The sequence below is a fragment of the Astatotilapia calliptera genome, chromosome 3, assembly GCF_964374335.1.
Source record: "Astatotilapia calliptera chromosome 3, fAstCal68.1, whole genome shotgun sequence".
Classification (NCBI taxonomy): Eukaryota; Metazoa; Chordata; class Actinopteri; order Cichliformes; family Cichlidae; genus Astatotilapia; species Astatotilapia calliptera.
Window position 1 is genome coordinate 25,735,201 of NC_137424.1, and position 14,593 is coordinate 25,749,793.

Below are 14,593 nucleotides of genomic sequence, written 5' to 3' on the forward strand. Positions count from 1 at the left end.
TCGCTGTCACAGGCTGGTCAGTTATTTAAATGGTTTCAGGTTAGTTTATTTGATCTAAGACTTCAGTGCATGGTCGCAAATATCAGCTGACACAGATCCCTGGCACAGGCTGGTTAGTTATTTAATGGTTTCAACTTAGTTTATTTTCTCTAAAACTTCAGTGCACGGTCGCAGTGATCAGCTGACACAGATCGCTGGTTAGTTATTTAATGGTTTCAGCTTTGTTTATTTGATCTACAACTTCAGTCCACGTTCGCAGGGATCAGCTGACACAGATCTCTGGCACAGCCTGGTTGGTTATTTAATGGTTTCAGGTTAGTTTATTTTCTCTAAAAATTCAGTGCACGGTTGCAGCGATCAGCTGACACAGATCCCTGGCACAGGCTGGTTAGTTATTTAATGGTTTCAGCTTAGTTTATCTAAAACTTCAGTGCACGGTTGCAGGGATCAGATGAAACAGATCGCTGGCACAGGCTGGCTAGTTATTTAATGGTTTCAGCTTAGTTTATCTAAAACTTCAGTGCACGGTTGCAGGGATCAGCTGACACAGATCCCTGGCACAGGCTGGTTAGTTATTTAATGGTTTTAACTTAGTTTATTTGATCTAAAACTTCAGTGCACGATTGCAGGGATCAGCTGAAACAGATCGCTGGTACAGGCTGGTTAGTTATTTAATGGTTTCAGCCAAGTTTATCTAAAACTTCAGTGCGCGGTTGCAGGGATCAGCTGACACAGATCCCTTGCACAGGCTGGTTAGTTATTTAATGGTTTCAACTTAGTTTATTTTATCTAAAACTTCAGTGCACGGTTGCAGGGATCCGCTGACACAGATCGCTGGCACAGGCTGGTTAGTTATTTAATGGTTTCAGCTTAGTTTATTTGATCTAAAACTTCAGTGCACGCTTGCAGGGATCAGCTGACACAGATCGCTGTCACAGGCTGGTTAGTTATTTAAATGGTTTCAGGTTTTTTTTATTTGATCTAAGACTTCAGTGCATGGTCGCAAAGATCAGCTGACACAGATCCCTGGCACAGGCTGGTTAGTTATTTAATGGTTTCAACTTAGTTTATTTTCTCTAAAACTTCAGTGCACGGTTGCAGGGATCAGCTAACACAGATCCCTGACACACGCTGGTTAGTTATTTAATGGTTTCAACTTAGTTTATTTTCTCTAAAACTTCAGTGCACGGTTGCAGGGATCAGCTGACACAGATCGCTGGCACAGGCTGGTTAGTTATTTAGTGGTTTCAGCTTAGTTTATTTGATCTAAAACTTCAGTGCACGGTCGCAGTGATCAGCTGACACAGATCGCTGGTTAGTTATTTAATGGTTTCAGCCTTGTTTATTTGATCTACAACTTCAGTCCACGTTCGCAGGGATCAGCTGACACAGATCTCTGGCACAGCCTGGTTGGTTATTTAATGGTTTCAGCTTAGTTTATTTGATCTAAAACTTCAGTGCACGGTTGCAGGGATCAGCTGACACAGATCGCTCGCACAGGCTGGTTAGTTATTTAATGGTTTCAGGTTAGTTTATTTGATCTAAGACTTCAGTGCATGGTCGCAAAGATCAGCTGACACAGATCGCTGGCACAGGCTGGTTAGTTGTTTAGTGGTTTCAGCTTAGTTTATTTGATCTAAAACTTCAGTCCACGTTCGCAGGGATCAGCTGACACAGATCTCTGGCACAGCCTGGTTGGTTATTTAATGGTTTCAGCTTAGTTTATTTGATCTAAGACGTAAGTGCACGGTTGCAGGGATCAGCTGAAACAGATCGCTGGCACAGGCTGGTTAGTTATTTAATGGTTTCAACTTAGTTTATTTTATCTTAAACTTCAGTGCACGGTCGCAGGGATCAGCTGACACAGATCTCTGGCACAGCCTGTTTGGTTATTTAATGGTTTCAGCTTTGTTTATTTGATCTAAAACTTCAGTCCACGTTCGCAGGGATCAGCTGACACAGATCTCTGGCACAGGCTGGTTGGTTATTTAATGGTTTCAGCTTAGTTTATTTGATCTAAAACTTCAGTGCACGGTTGCAGGGATCAGCTGACACAGATCTCTGGCACAGGCTGGTTGGTTATTTAATGGTTTCAGCTTAGTTTATTTGATCTAAGACGTAAGTGCACGGTTGCAGGGATCAGCTGACACAGATCGCTGGCACAGGCTGGCTAGTTATTTAATGGTTTCAGCTTAGTTTATCATAAAAAACTTCAGTGCACGGTTGCAGGAATCAGCTGAAACAGATCGCTGGCACAGGCTGGCTAGTTATTTAATGGTTTCAGCTTAGTTTATCTAAAACTTCAGTGCACGGTTGCAGGGATCAGCTGACACAGATCCCTGGCACAGGCTGGCTAGTTATTTAATGGTTTCAGCTTAGTTTATCTAAAACTTCAGTGCACGGTTGCAGGAATCAGCTGACACAGATCGCTGGCACAGGCTGGTTAGTTATTTAATGGTTTCGGTTTGGTTTATTTTATCTAAAACTTCAGTGCACGGTTGCAGGGATCAGCTGACACAGATCGCTGGCACAGGCTGGTTAGTTATTTAATGGTTTCAGCTTAGTTTATCTAAAACTTCAGTGCACGGTTGCAGGGATCAGCTGAAACAGATCGCTGGTACAGGCTGGTTAGTTATTTAATGGTTTCAGCCAAGTTTATCTAAAACTTCAGTGCACGGTTGCAGGGATCAGCTGACACAGATCCCTGGCACAGGCTGGCTAGTTATTTAATGGTTTCAGCTTAGTTTATCTAAAACTTCAGTGCACGGTTGCAGGAATCAGCTGACACAGATCCCTGGCACAGGCTGGCTAGTTATTTAATGGTTTCAGCTTAGTTTATCTAAAACTTCAGTGCACGGTTGCAGGAATCAGCTGACACAGATCGCTGGCACAGGCTGGTTAGTTATTTAATGGTTTCAACTTAGTTTATTTTATCTAAAACTTCAGTGCACGGTCGCAGGGATCAGCTGACACAGATCCCTGGCACAGGCTGGTTAGTTATTTAATGGTTTCGGTTTGGTTTATTTTATCTAAAACTTCAGTGCACGGTTGCAGGGATCAGCTGACACAGATCCCTGGCACAGGCTGGTTAGTTATTTAATGGTTTCAACTTAGTTTATTTTATCTAAAACTTCAGTGCACGGTCGCAGGGATCCGCTGACACAGATCGCTGTCACAGGCTGGTTAGTTATTTAATGGTTTTAACTTAGTTTATTTGATCTAAAACTTCAGTGCACGATTGCAGGGATCAGCTGAAACAGATCGCTGGTACAGGCTGGTTAGTTATTTAATGGTTTCAGCCAAGTTTATCTAAAACTTCAGTGCGCGGTTGCAGGGATCAGCTGACACAGATCCTTGCACAGGCTGGTTAGTTATTTAATGGTTTCAACTTAGTTTATTTTATCTAAAACTTCAGTGCACGGTCGCAGGGATCCGCTGACACAGATCGCTGTCACAGGCTGGTTAGTTATTTAAATGGTTTCAGGTTAGTTTATTTGATCTAAGACTTCAGTGCATGGTCGCAAATATCAGCTGACACAGATCCCTGGCACAGGCTGGTTAGTTATTTAATGGTTTCAGCTTAGTTTATCTAAAACTTCAGTGCACGGTTGCAGGGATCAGCTGACACAGATCGCTGGCACAGGCTGGTTAGTTATTTAATGGTTTCGGTTTGGTTTATTTTATCTAAAACTTCAGTGCACGGTTGCAGGGATCAGCTGACACAGATCGCTGGCACAGGCTGGTTAGTTATTTAATGGTTTCAGCTTAGTTTATCTAAAACTTCAGTGCACGGTTGCAGGGATCAGATGAAACAGATCGCTGGCACAGGCTGGCTAGTTATTTAATGGTTTCAGCTTAGTTTATCTAAAACTTCAGTGCACGGTTGCAGGGATCAGCTGACACAGATCCCTGGCACAGGCTGGCTAGTTATTTAATGGTTTCAGCTTAGTTTATCTAAAACTTCAGTGCACGGTTGCAGGAATCAGCTGACACAGATCGCTGGTACAGGCTGGTTAGTTATTTAATGGTTTCAGCTTAGTTTATCTAAAACTTCAGTGCACGGTTGCAGGGATCAGCTGAAACAGATCGCTGGCACAGGCTGGTTAGTTATTTAATGGTTTCAGCTTAGTTTATCTAAAACTTCAGTGCACGGTTGCAGGGATCAGCTGAAACAGATCGCTGGTACAGGCTGGTTAGTTATTTAATGGTTTCAGCCAAGTTTATCTAAAACTTCCGTGCACGGTTGCAGGGATCAGCTGACACAGATCGCTGGCACAGGCTGGCTAGTTATTTAATGGTTTCAGCTTAGTTTATCTAAAACTTCAGTGCACGGTTGCAGGGATCAGCTGACACAGATCCCTGGCACAGGCTGGTTAGTTATTTAATGGTTTTAACTTAGTTTATTTGATCTAAAACTTCAGTGCACGATTGCAGTGATCAGCTGAAACAGATCGCTGGTACAGGCTGGTTAGTTATTTAATGGTTTCAGCCAAGTTTATCTAAAACTTCAGTGCGCGGTTGCAGGGATCAGCTGACACAGATCTCTTGCACAGGCTGGTTAGTTATTTAATGGTTTCAACTTAGTTTATTTTATCTAAAACTTCAGTGCACGGTCGCAGGGATCCGCTGACACAGATCGCTGGCACAGGCTGGTTAGTTATTTAATGGTTTCAGCTTAGTTTATTTGATCTAAAACTTCAGTGCACGCTTGCAGGGATCAGCTGACACAGATCGCTCGCACAGGCTGGTTGGTTATTTAATGGTTTCAGGTTAGTTTATTTGATCTAAGACTTCAGTGCACGTTCGCAAAGATCAGCTGAAACAGATCGCTGGCACAGGCTGGCTAGTTATTTAATGGTTTCAGCTTAGTTTATCTAAAACTTAAGTGCACGGTTGCAGGGATCAGCTGACACAGATCCCTGGCACAGGCTGGTTAGTTATTTAATGGTTTCAACTTAGTTTATTTTATCTTAAACTTCAGTGCACGGTCGCAGGGATCCGCTGACACAGATCGCTGGCACAGGCTGGTTAGTTATTAAATGGTTTTAACTTAGTTTATTTGATCTAAAACTTCAGTGCACGATTGCAGGGATAAGCTGAAACAGATCGCTGGTACAGGCTGGTTAGTTATTTAATGGTTTCAGCCAAGTTTATCTAAAACTTCAGTGTGCGGTTGCAGGGATCAGCTGACACAGATCCCTTGCACAGGCTGGTTAGTTATTTAATGGTTTCAACTTAGTTTATTTTATCTAAAACTTCAGTGCACGGTCGCAGGGATCCGCTGACACAGATCGCTGGCACAGGCTGGTTAGTTATTTAATGGTTTCAGCTTAGTTTATTTGATCTAAAACTTCAGTGCACGCTTGCAGGGATCAGCTGACACAGATCGCTGTCACAGGCTGGTTAGTTATTTAAATGGTTTCAGGTTAGTTTATTTGATCTAAGACTTCAGTGCATGGTCGCAAAGATCAGCTGACACAGATCCCTGGCACAGGCTGGTTAGTTATTTAATGGTTTCAACTTAGTTTATTTTCTCTAAAACTTCAGTGCACGGTTGCAGGGATCAGCTAACACAGATCCCTGACACACGCTGGTTAGTTATTTAATGGTTTCAACTTAGTTTATTTTCTCTAAAACTTCAGTGCACGGTTGTAGGGATCAGCTGACACAGATCGCTGGCACAGGCTGGTTAGTTATTTAGTGGTTTCAGCTTAGTTTATTTGATCTACAACTTCAGTCCACGTTCGCAGGGATCAGCTGACACAGATCTCTGGCACAGCCTGATTGGTTATTTAATGGTTTCAGCTTAGTTTATTTGATCTAAAACTTCAGTGCACGGTTGCAGGGATCAGCTGACACAGATCGCTCGCACAGGCTGGTTAGTTATTTAATGGTTTCAGGTTAGTTTATTTGATCTAAGACTTCAGTGCATGGTCGCAGGGATCAGCTGACACAGATCCCTGGCACAGGCTGGTTAGTTATTTAATTGTTTCAGCTTACTTTATTTTCTGTAAAACTTCAGTGCACAGTTGCAGGGATCAGCTAACACAGATCCCTGACACACGCTGGTTAGTTATTTAATGGTTTCAACTTAGTTTATTTTCTCTAAAAATTCAGTGCACGGTTGCAGGGATCAGTTGACAAAGATTCCTGGCACAGGCTGGTTAGTTGTTTAGTGGTTTCAGCTTAGTTTATTTGATCTAAAACTTCAGTGCACGGTTGCAGGGATCAGCTGACACAGATCGCTCGCACAGGCTGGTTGGTTATTTAATGGTTTCAGGTTAGTTTATTTGATCTAAGACTTCAGTGCATGTTCGCAAAGATCAGCTGAAACAGATCGCTGGCACAGATCCCTTGCACAGGCTGGTTAGTTATTTAATGGTTTCAACTTAGTTTATTTTATCTTAAACTTCAGTGCACGGTCGCAGGGATCCGCTGACACAGATCGCTGGTTAGTTATTTAATGGTTTCAGCTTAGTTTATTTTATCTAAAACTTCAGTGCACGGTCGCAGTGATCAGCTGACACAGATCGCTGGTTAGTTATTTAATGGTTTCAACTTAGTTTATTTTATCTAAAACTTCAGTGCACGGTTGCAGGGATCAGCTGACACAGATCGCTGGCACAGGCTGGTTAGTTGTTTAGTGGTTTCAGCTTAGTTTATTTGATCTAAGACTTCAGTGCACGTTCGCAAAGATCAGCTGAAACAGATCGCTCGCACAGGCTGGTTAGTTGTTTAGTGGTTTCAGCTTAGTTTATTTGATCTAAGACTTCAGTGCACGTTCGCAAAGATCAGCTGAAACAGATCGCTGGCACAGGCTGGTTAGTTATTTAAATGGTTTCAACTTAGTTTATCATAAAAAACTTCAGTGCACGGTTGCAGGGATCCGCTGACACAGATCGCTGGTTAGTTATTTAATGGTTTCAACTTCGTTTATTTTATCTTAAACTTCAGTGCACGGTCGCAGGGATCCGCTGACACAGATCGCTGGTTAGTTATTTAATGGTTTCAGCTTAGTTTATTTTATCTAAAACTTCAGTGCACGGTCGCAGGGATCAGCTGACACAGATTGCTGGTTAGTTATTTAATGGTTTCAGCTTTGTTTATTTGATCTAAGACTTCAGTCCACGTTCGCAGGGATCAGCTGACCCAGATCGCTGGCACAGGCTGGTTAGTTATTTAATGGTTTCAGCTTAGTTTATTTGATCTAAGACGTAAGTGCACGGTTGCAGGGATCAGCTGACACAGATCGCTGTCACAGGCTGGTTAGTTATTTAAATGGTTTCAGCTTAGTTTATTTGATCTAAGACTTCAGTGCACGGTTGCAGGGATCAGCTGACACAGATCGCTAGCACAGGCTGGTTAGTTATTTAATGGTTTCAGCTTAGTTTATTTGATCTAAGACGTAAGTGCACGGTTGCAGGGATCAGCTGACACAGATCGCTGTCACAGGCTGGTTAGTTATTTAAATGGTTTCAGCTTAGTTTATTTGATCTAAGACTTCAGTGCACGGTTGCAGGGATCAGCTGACACAGATCGCTAGCACAGGCTGGTTAGTTATTTAATGGTTTCAACTTAGTTTATTTTATCTAAAACTTCAGTGCACGTTCGCAGGGATCAGCTGACACAGATCGCTGGCACAGGCTGGTTAGTTATTTAATGGTTTCAACTTAGTTTATCATAAAAAACTTCAGTGCACGGTTGCAGGAATCAGCTGAAACAGATCGCTGGCACAGGCTGGTTAGTTATTTAATGGTTTCAACTTAGTTTATCTAAAACTTTTCAGTGCACGGTTGCAGGAATCAGCTGACACAGATCGCTGGCACAGGCTGGTTAGTTATTTAATGCTTTCGGTTTGGTTTATTTTATCTAAAACTTCAGTGCACGGTTGCAGGGATCAGCTGACACAGATCGCTGGCACAGGCTGGTTAGTTATTTAATGGTTTCAGCTTAGTTTATCTAAAACTTCAGTGCACGGTTGCAGGGATCAGATGAAACAGATCGCTGGTACAGGCTGGCTAGTTATTTAATGGTTTCAGCTTAGTTTATCTAAAACTTCAGTGCACGGTTGCAGGGATCAGCTGACACAGATCCCTGGCACAGGCTGGTTAGTTATTTAATGGTTTCAGCTTAGTTTATTTGATCTAAGACTTCAGTGCATGGTCGCAAAGATCAGCTGACACAGATCCCTGACACACGCTGGTTAGTTATTTAATGGTTTCAACTTAGTTTATTTTCTCTAAAACTTCAGTGCACGGTTGCAGGGATCAGCTGACACAGATCGCTGGCACAGGCTGGTTAGTTATTTAATGGTTTCAGCTTACTTTATTTTCTGTAAAACTTCAGTGCACATTTGCAGGGATCAGCTAAAACAGATCGCTGGCACAGAAAGAAAACATCTCCCTGTCATTGGCTTTCATTTGAAAATGAAATTAGAATGACAACATGTTAATATGCTTGCAAATTATTTTAATGGGTTAATAAACATTTGTGGAAGTGCCGATGTAGGGCAGGATGCTTCCTACACCTGTGGCATGCACTTGTGTTTCTGTAAATGAATTGCTTGGACGAAGCGTTTTCCACAGTTATTACAGGGGAATGGTTTTTCTCCTGTGTGAATACGCTGGTGCATTTTCAAGTTCCCTAAGTGAGAGAACCTTTTTCCACACTCATCACAGGGGAATGGTTTTTCTCCTGTGTGGGTGTATTGGTGTCTTTTCAAAGGACTTCGGTGAGTGAAGGTCTTTCCACACTCTTCACAGAGGAATGGTTTTTTTCCACTGTGCCCAAACTGATGCACCTGAAGATGAACTAACTGGGCAAAGCTCTGGCCACACTGATCACAAGAATAGGGTTTTTGTCCAGTGTGCAGACGCTGATGGACCTTCAAACTTAATAGTGTTTTGAACATTTTCCCACACTGCTCACAGAGGTATCGTTTGGTGTGAACTTTTGTGCGCAGATCCAGCTGTTCTTCAGTTGAATCTACCCCCTTCTTATGGTGAGGTCTTCTTTGCATTTTCCCGGTCTGTATATAAAGAGAAAGAAGAGATGGACAGAGTAACAACAATCTACAACCATTTGATCTGATAGACTTCCTCCTTACAAAGACTGAGGTGTTGTGAAAAAGTGGAAATGGGAAATTACTGAAGAGTTGTTGTGTCCTTCTTTCATAAACTCCTCCCGCCAGGTGAGGGATGAAAAACGTGTTTGTAGTCAGAAGATGTTTTGATGCAGTCAGCATGCTCATTACCCCAACAATATTTTGCATATTAATTATACATGTTTTTTACCCATTTATATGTAACTTAAACAGGCTATTTACAAGTAAGCAAAGTAATCCTGTTCACACGTCACCAAATGCAAACACAAACCCACTATTCAACAACGGAAACTCTGTGCTTCCCCATCTGATTCCATAATTGGAGTCAGCAGGGAAACTGCAATTTTAGTGAAAGGTAAGTAAAAATATATCCTGGCTGTACCTGTAATGCCAAAAATGCTAAATTAACTGTTCCCCTGGCCCCTTTGGGAACATTTTTATGTCACTGTGAAGTTTACCTTTCACCTTCACATAAGATAAGATAAGATAAACCTTTATTAGTCCCACACATAGGAAATGTGTTTGTTCACAGCAGAAAGTGGACAGTAAAAAGTTAAGAGCAGCAAAGTCTACTCTTCATTCTATCAGAAACAGTTATCACAGCTCGTACATTTTCTTTTTACACATATATGTAAGCACTGAGCCAAATTTAGTAATGCCAACACATTAAAAGAACAACATTTGTCTCTTATGTATGATACATCTATATATACACTGTAACAGATACTTGTCTTTGAGTGAAGATTTAAGGTGATATAAATAAATAACTGCAACTTGAATCTTTACTGAAGCTCAGTATTTGACACAGAGTTCAAACTCACTGCTGTAATAACTAATAATGATTAATATAATAACTATAATATTGGCCATATTATAGTTACATTACCAAAGTGAGATGATTTTAGTCTCATGAACAACACTATCTAATTGTTATTTACTAGCTAATCTTAAAATGACTGTTCAGTACAGAAATGAAGCCCAACAATCATGTTTGTACAGTCCTGTGGTCTCAGCCTCAGATTCTTATCAAATCACACAGAGCTCATGTAGAAACAAATGTACAAAATATGTTCTCCTTCATTTCTGTCAAACAAAGCTGTATGAAACGTTTCCAAGCCTCGCACTTCCGGCCTTAACGGTCTTTGAGTACGCGGACCTTGAGGACCGTTAAGGCTGCGTACTTTAAAGCTGCAGACCCCGAATTGGGATACAGCCTTAACGTCGTTTTCCTTCGCTATTTAAATTCACAAGCACTACATAATCTCATAGTGCCACCTACCTGGCATTCCTCGGGATCAGCAGTTAATTTTCATGAGGCAATTTTAGGTGGGTTACACTTGGAATGCCATGTCTCTTCCTTATCTAATGTGTCACGTTAAAGTGACTTACCTCTGCCACTGTGAGCATTTGGCTGCTGGTGTTACTCAGTGAATCAGCTCTGACAAACATAAAGATAATAAGTTTAGAGAAAAATTATCCAAATACTGCCTTAAAAACAACAATGATGTTAAGACTTCTCATCCAAGCACATAAATGAAAAACAACATATGTACCTTTAAAATTTAGCTTGAAAATATGATTAAATACTTTAAAGTAGCAATAAGAAAGATAATCAAGTTAGATACTACAAATTTACAGACATTTCGTCTCGTGTTTGTGCCTAGTTTTAAAGATAAACTGGACCTGAAACATGAATTCAATTGAAAATAACACAATTAAAAGGAAAAAAAAACACTGAATGTCCTTTGATTTACTAAAACTACCACTGACCACCAGTTTTTTTCTTACCCTTGGCATGTGAGGGACATTTGTTTTGGTCCTGCTTAATGCTTGCCTTCACTGAACTCTGAGAGATGCACCAATGGTTCCCATGGTATCCAAAGCTGACTCCACTTCATAAGGTTCCAGAAGTGAATTTAAAAATCAACACCAAGTATTTAATGAACCACAAATCCCAGCAGGATAACAACCACTGGTGTTTTTTCCTCCAAACTTTATTTATTCAAAGTCATAAACAAAACAAAATAATAACTAACAACGAAATCAAAAATGACATAAAAGAAATAAAACCCACTCAAACTCATTATTGAACAAAATCAGTTACATTTACATTTCATCTTGTCAGAATATAATACACACAGCATATTAAATTCAACAAGATGAAGGTGTTCATAGTGTATTTGTATTGAGTATTACATAAGATGTATGTAGTTTAAACTCAACTTAAACTCTAACAGATCAACAGATCATGCATTTATAACAGCTCTCCACACAGCCCTTTCTCTAGCATTTTATTTTCATTCATTTTCACTTTCATTAGCAGATGTAAAGAGGGTTTTTTTATATATATATCTTATTAAAAGCCCCTCTGATATGTTATATATATCTATAAAAAAAAATCTGTCTCGCTCATGTCTGCAGTAGGCTCACTTAGCATAGGGGGTCTAGCCTCAGGACCCTTACTGGATACAGACATCCCAGGCGGGAATGAAACTTGCGATCCTCGGCTCCAAAGGCCTGTAGATATATATATATATATATATATATATATATATATATATATATATATATATATATATATATATATATATATATATATATATATATATATATATATATATATATATATATATATATATATATATATATATATCCATTATCATTAATGGAGCTCCAGTGGAGAGCGTGCAGTCCTTCAAGTATCTCGGTGTCAACATCTCCTCAGACCTGACATGGTCTGCCCACATTCAGGTCCAGACCAAAAAGGCTAGGCAGTGCCTGTACAACCTACGACAACTGAGGAAGTTCAGGGTCTCTCCAGTGATCCTCAGGACTTTCTATACAGGTGCTGTGGAGAGATGTGAGAGATTTTGAAGGACCCATCCCATCTGTTGCTGGGATGGGACGGGTGCCCCCCACCCCCCTATTATCCTTAAGTGACTGAGACAGGACTCATTATCATATTCAAATCAAATCAAATCAAATCACTTTTATTGTCACATCACATGTGCAGGCACACTGGCACAGCACATGCGAGTGAAATTCTTGTGTGCGAGCCCCACAAGCAACAGAGATGTGCAAACACAACAACACAAACGAGCAAAATACAAGAATGGCCAACCTGAAACTAATAAATATATGTACAATATATAATAGTGTATGCATTTCTGGATGTGTATACTAAATATTTTCCTACGAGTGTGTGTGTGTGTGTGTGTGTGTGTGTATACACATTTTTACAAATTAAATAGTAAAAATAAATAAATAATAAAAATAATAAAATATATAAAATATACAGAGTTGAATATGTGCAAAACAAGTGGCATTTATATACAGTGTGTAGTGCAGTGCATATATTCTCATATCATCCTGATTCTTCTGGCCTCACTATAGCACATGACATTTTAACACCCTTCCCACACAATGTGCACAAGATGTAATTTTCCATATTGTTTTATTTTATTTTATTTCTATTTATATAATGTACCACTTGCAACACATAATGTCCTCTTTGTATATACTCATTCACTGTATATAAAGTTCTGTCTTTCTCTTTTTTTCGTTGCACAGTCGAGGAGTGTATCAGGTCACATTTCACTGTGTGTTATACCTGTATAGCCATGCACGTGACAAATAAAGAATCTTGAATCACATTTACTCTGGGCCTTCTTGATGTGATGTTCTTCTGCTTCCCTGGCCACTGTGTCTGTAGGGATGGTGTTCACTCTATGTTGCAGCGTCCTGGTGACACCCAGTATATGCTTCAGTGGATGAAGAGAGTCAAACATTAAATTCTGATCTGTATGCGTAGGTTTACGGTACACATCAACTTTTAAATGTCCCAGATTACTGATGAAAATCTCAGCCAGATGAACAGAATCAACCTTTTAGGAGTGTGGATAAAAGTTTGTTAGGTTGCCAGCTGTGCCACGTTTTGATCTAGTTGCCAAACCTGGAAACCTACAATCCATCAGCCCAAGTGTTTCCTGTATAATCTGTTTATACAGAATAAATATTACAGAAAGAAGTATTTTCTGTTCATCAGAACATTTTGTCTCATCAAAATATTATTTGTCAGAAAAATGAAATAAATCCAATGAGTGAAATGGTCTAAAAATTATTTTAGACCATTTTAAATTCATCCATTTGCTTCAGCTTATCCTTTTCAGGGTTGCGGGGGGCACTGGAGCCTATCCCAGCTATCTTAGGGCAAGAGGCAGGGTACACCCTGGACAGGTTGCCAGTCTGTCGCAGGGCTACCACACAGAGACAAACAACCATCCGTACTCACATTCACTCATGGATTCACACTTATGGGCAATTTAGATTTTTCAATTGACCTATCCCCTCTAACTGCATGTCTTTGGACGGTGGGAGGAAGCCGGAGTACCCGGAGAGAACCCACACAAACATGGGGAGAACATGCAAACTCCACACAGAAAGATCCCGGCTTGATAGTGGAATTGAACTCAGGACCTTCTTGCAGGTAACTGTGCTACCCCATTTTAAATCACACTAAAATACTATTAGTGTATTTGAGTGCATTGCTGACCACTATTAATCATGTGCTTCATAACATGAGCCAAGGTGTGAAAAAAAGTGTGGGTCATTATCACCAGAGGTTTTGGGTGAAACCAGTGGCACCAGTGTCTGGCAGCCTCGCCTCTGTCAGTGCGCCCCAGAGTGGCTGTGGCTGCAATGTAGCTGCCATCACCAGTGTGTGAATGTGTGTGTAGATGACTGGATGTGTAAAGCGCTTTGGGGTCTTTAGGGACTAGTAAAGCACTATACAAATACAGGCCATTTACCATTTATATGAAAAAAGTGTGATGATCCTCTGCTCTCCATTACATTATTTAAATACAGTTCTTACAATATCATGTAAGAACACGTGATGATCATTCTCATTGAGTGGTAAATGGCCTGTATTTATACAGCGCTTTACTAGTCCCTAAGGACCCCAAAGCGCTTTACATATCCAGTCATCCACCCATTCACACACACATTCACACACTGGTGATGGCAAGCTACATTGTAGCCACAGCCACCCTGGGGCGCACTGACAGAGGCGAGGCTGCCGGACACTGGCGCCACCGGGCCCTCTGACCATTGTGAATCTACACAATACTAGATTTAAATACATTAAATAGAAACAAAGAATAGTGCTGCGGAAACGACACACTCTTCACTAATCGGGATAATTTCAGAGTTTTCTTCAAAGTTTTCTTCTTTATCAATGAGTGATACACGTTTTTATTAAACATTTGAACATAATACAAGACAAACTCTCGTACAGGATATAAAGTCGGAGAGCTACATGTTTTGAAATACACGCAGACATACCAAGACATTTTTGACAGTTTCATGCTCCCAATTTTGTGGAAACAGTTTGGAGATGACCCCTTCCTGTTCCAACATGACTGTGCAGCAGCGCACAAAGAAGGGTCTAGAAAGACATGTATGAGCGAGTTTGGTATAGAAGAACTTGAC

The 14,593-nt window shown here is 40.5% G+C and overlaps 1 long non-coding RNA gene across 1 annotated transcript; it reads right to left on the reverse strand.

Annotated features, from left to right (window-relative positions):
- Positions 1-8,448: 8,448 nt before the first annotated feature.
- On the reverse strand, positions 8,449-11,412 carry LOC145426204 (uncharacterized). Its single transcript, XR_013906924.1, has 3 exons — positions 10,892-11,412; positions 10,493-10,541; positions 8,449-9,028 (listed from the first exon to the last, which is right to left on the reverse strand). It is a non-coding gene; the product is annotated as an uncharacterized LOC145426204 (long non-coding RNA).
- Between the last annotated feature and the right edge of the window lie 3,181 nt (positions 11,413-14,593).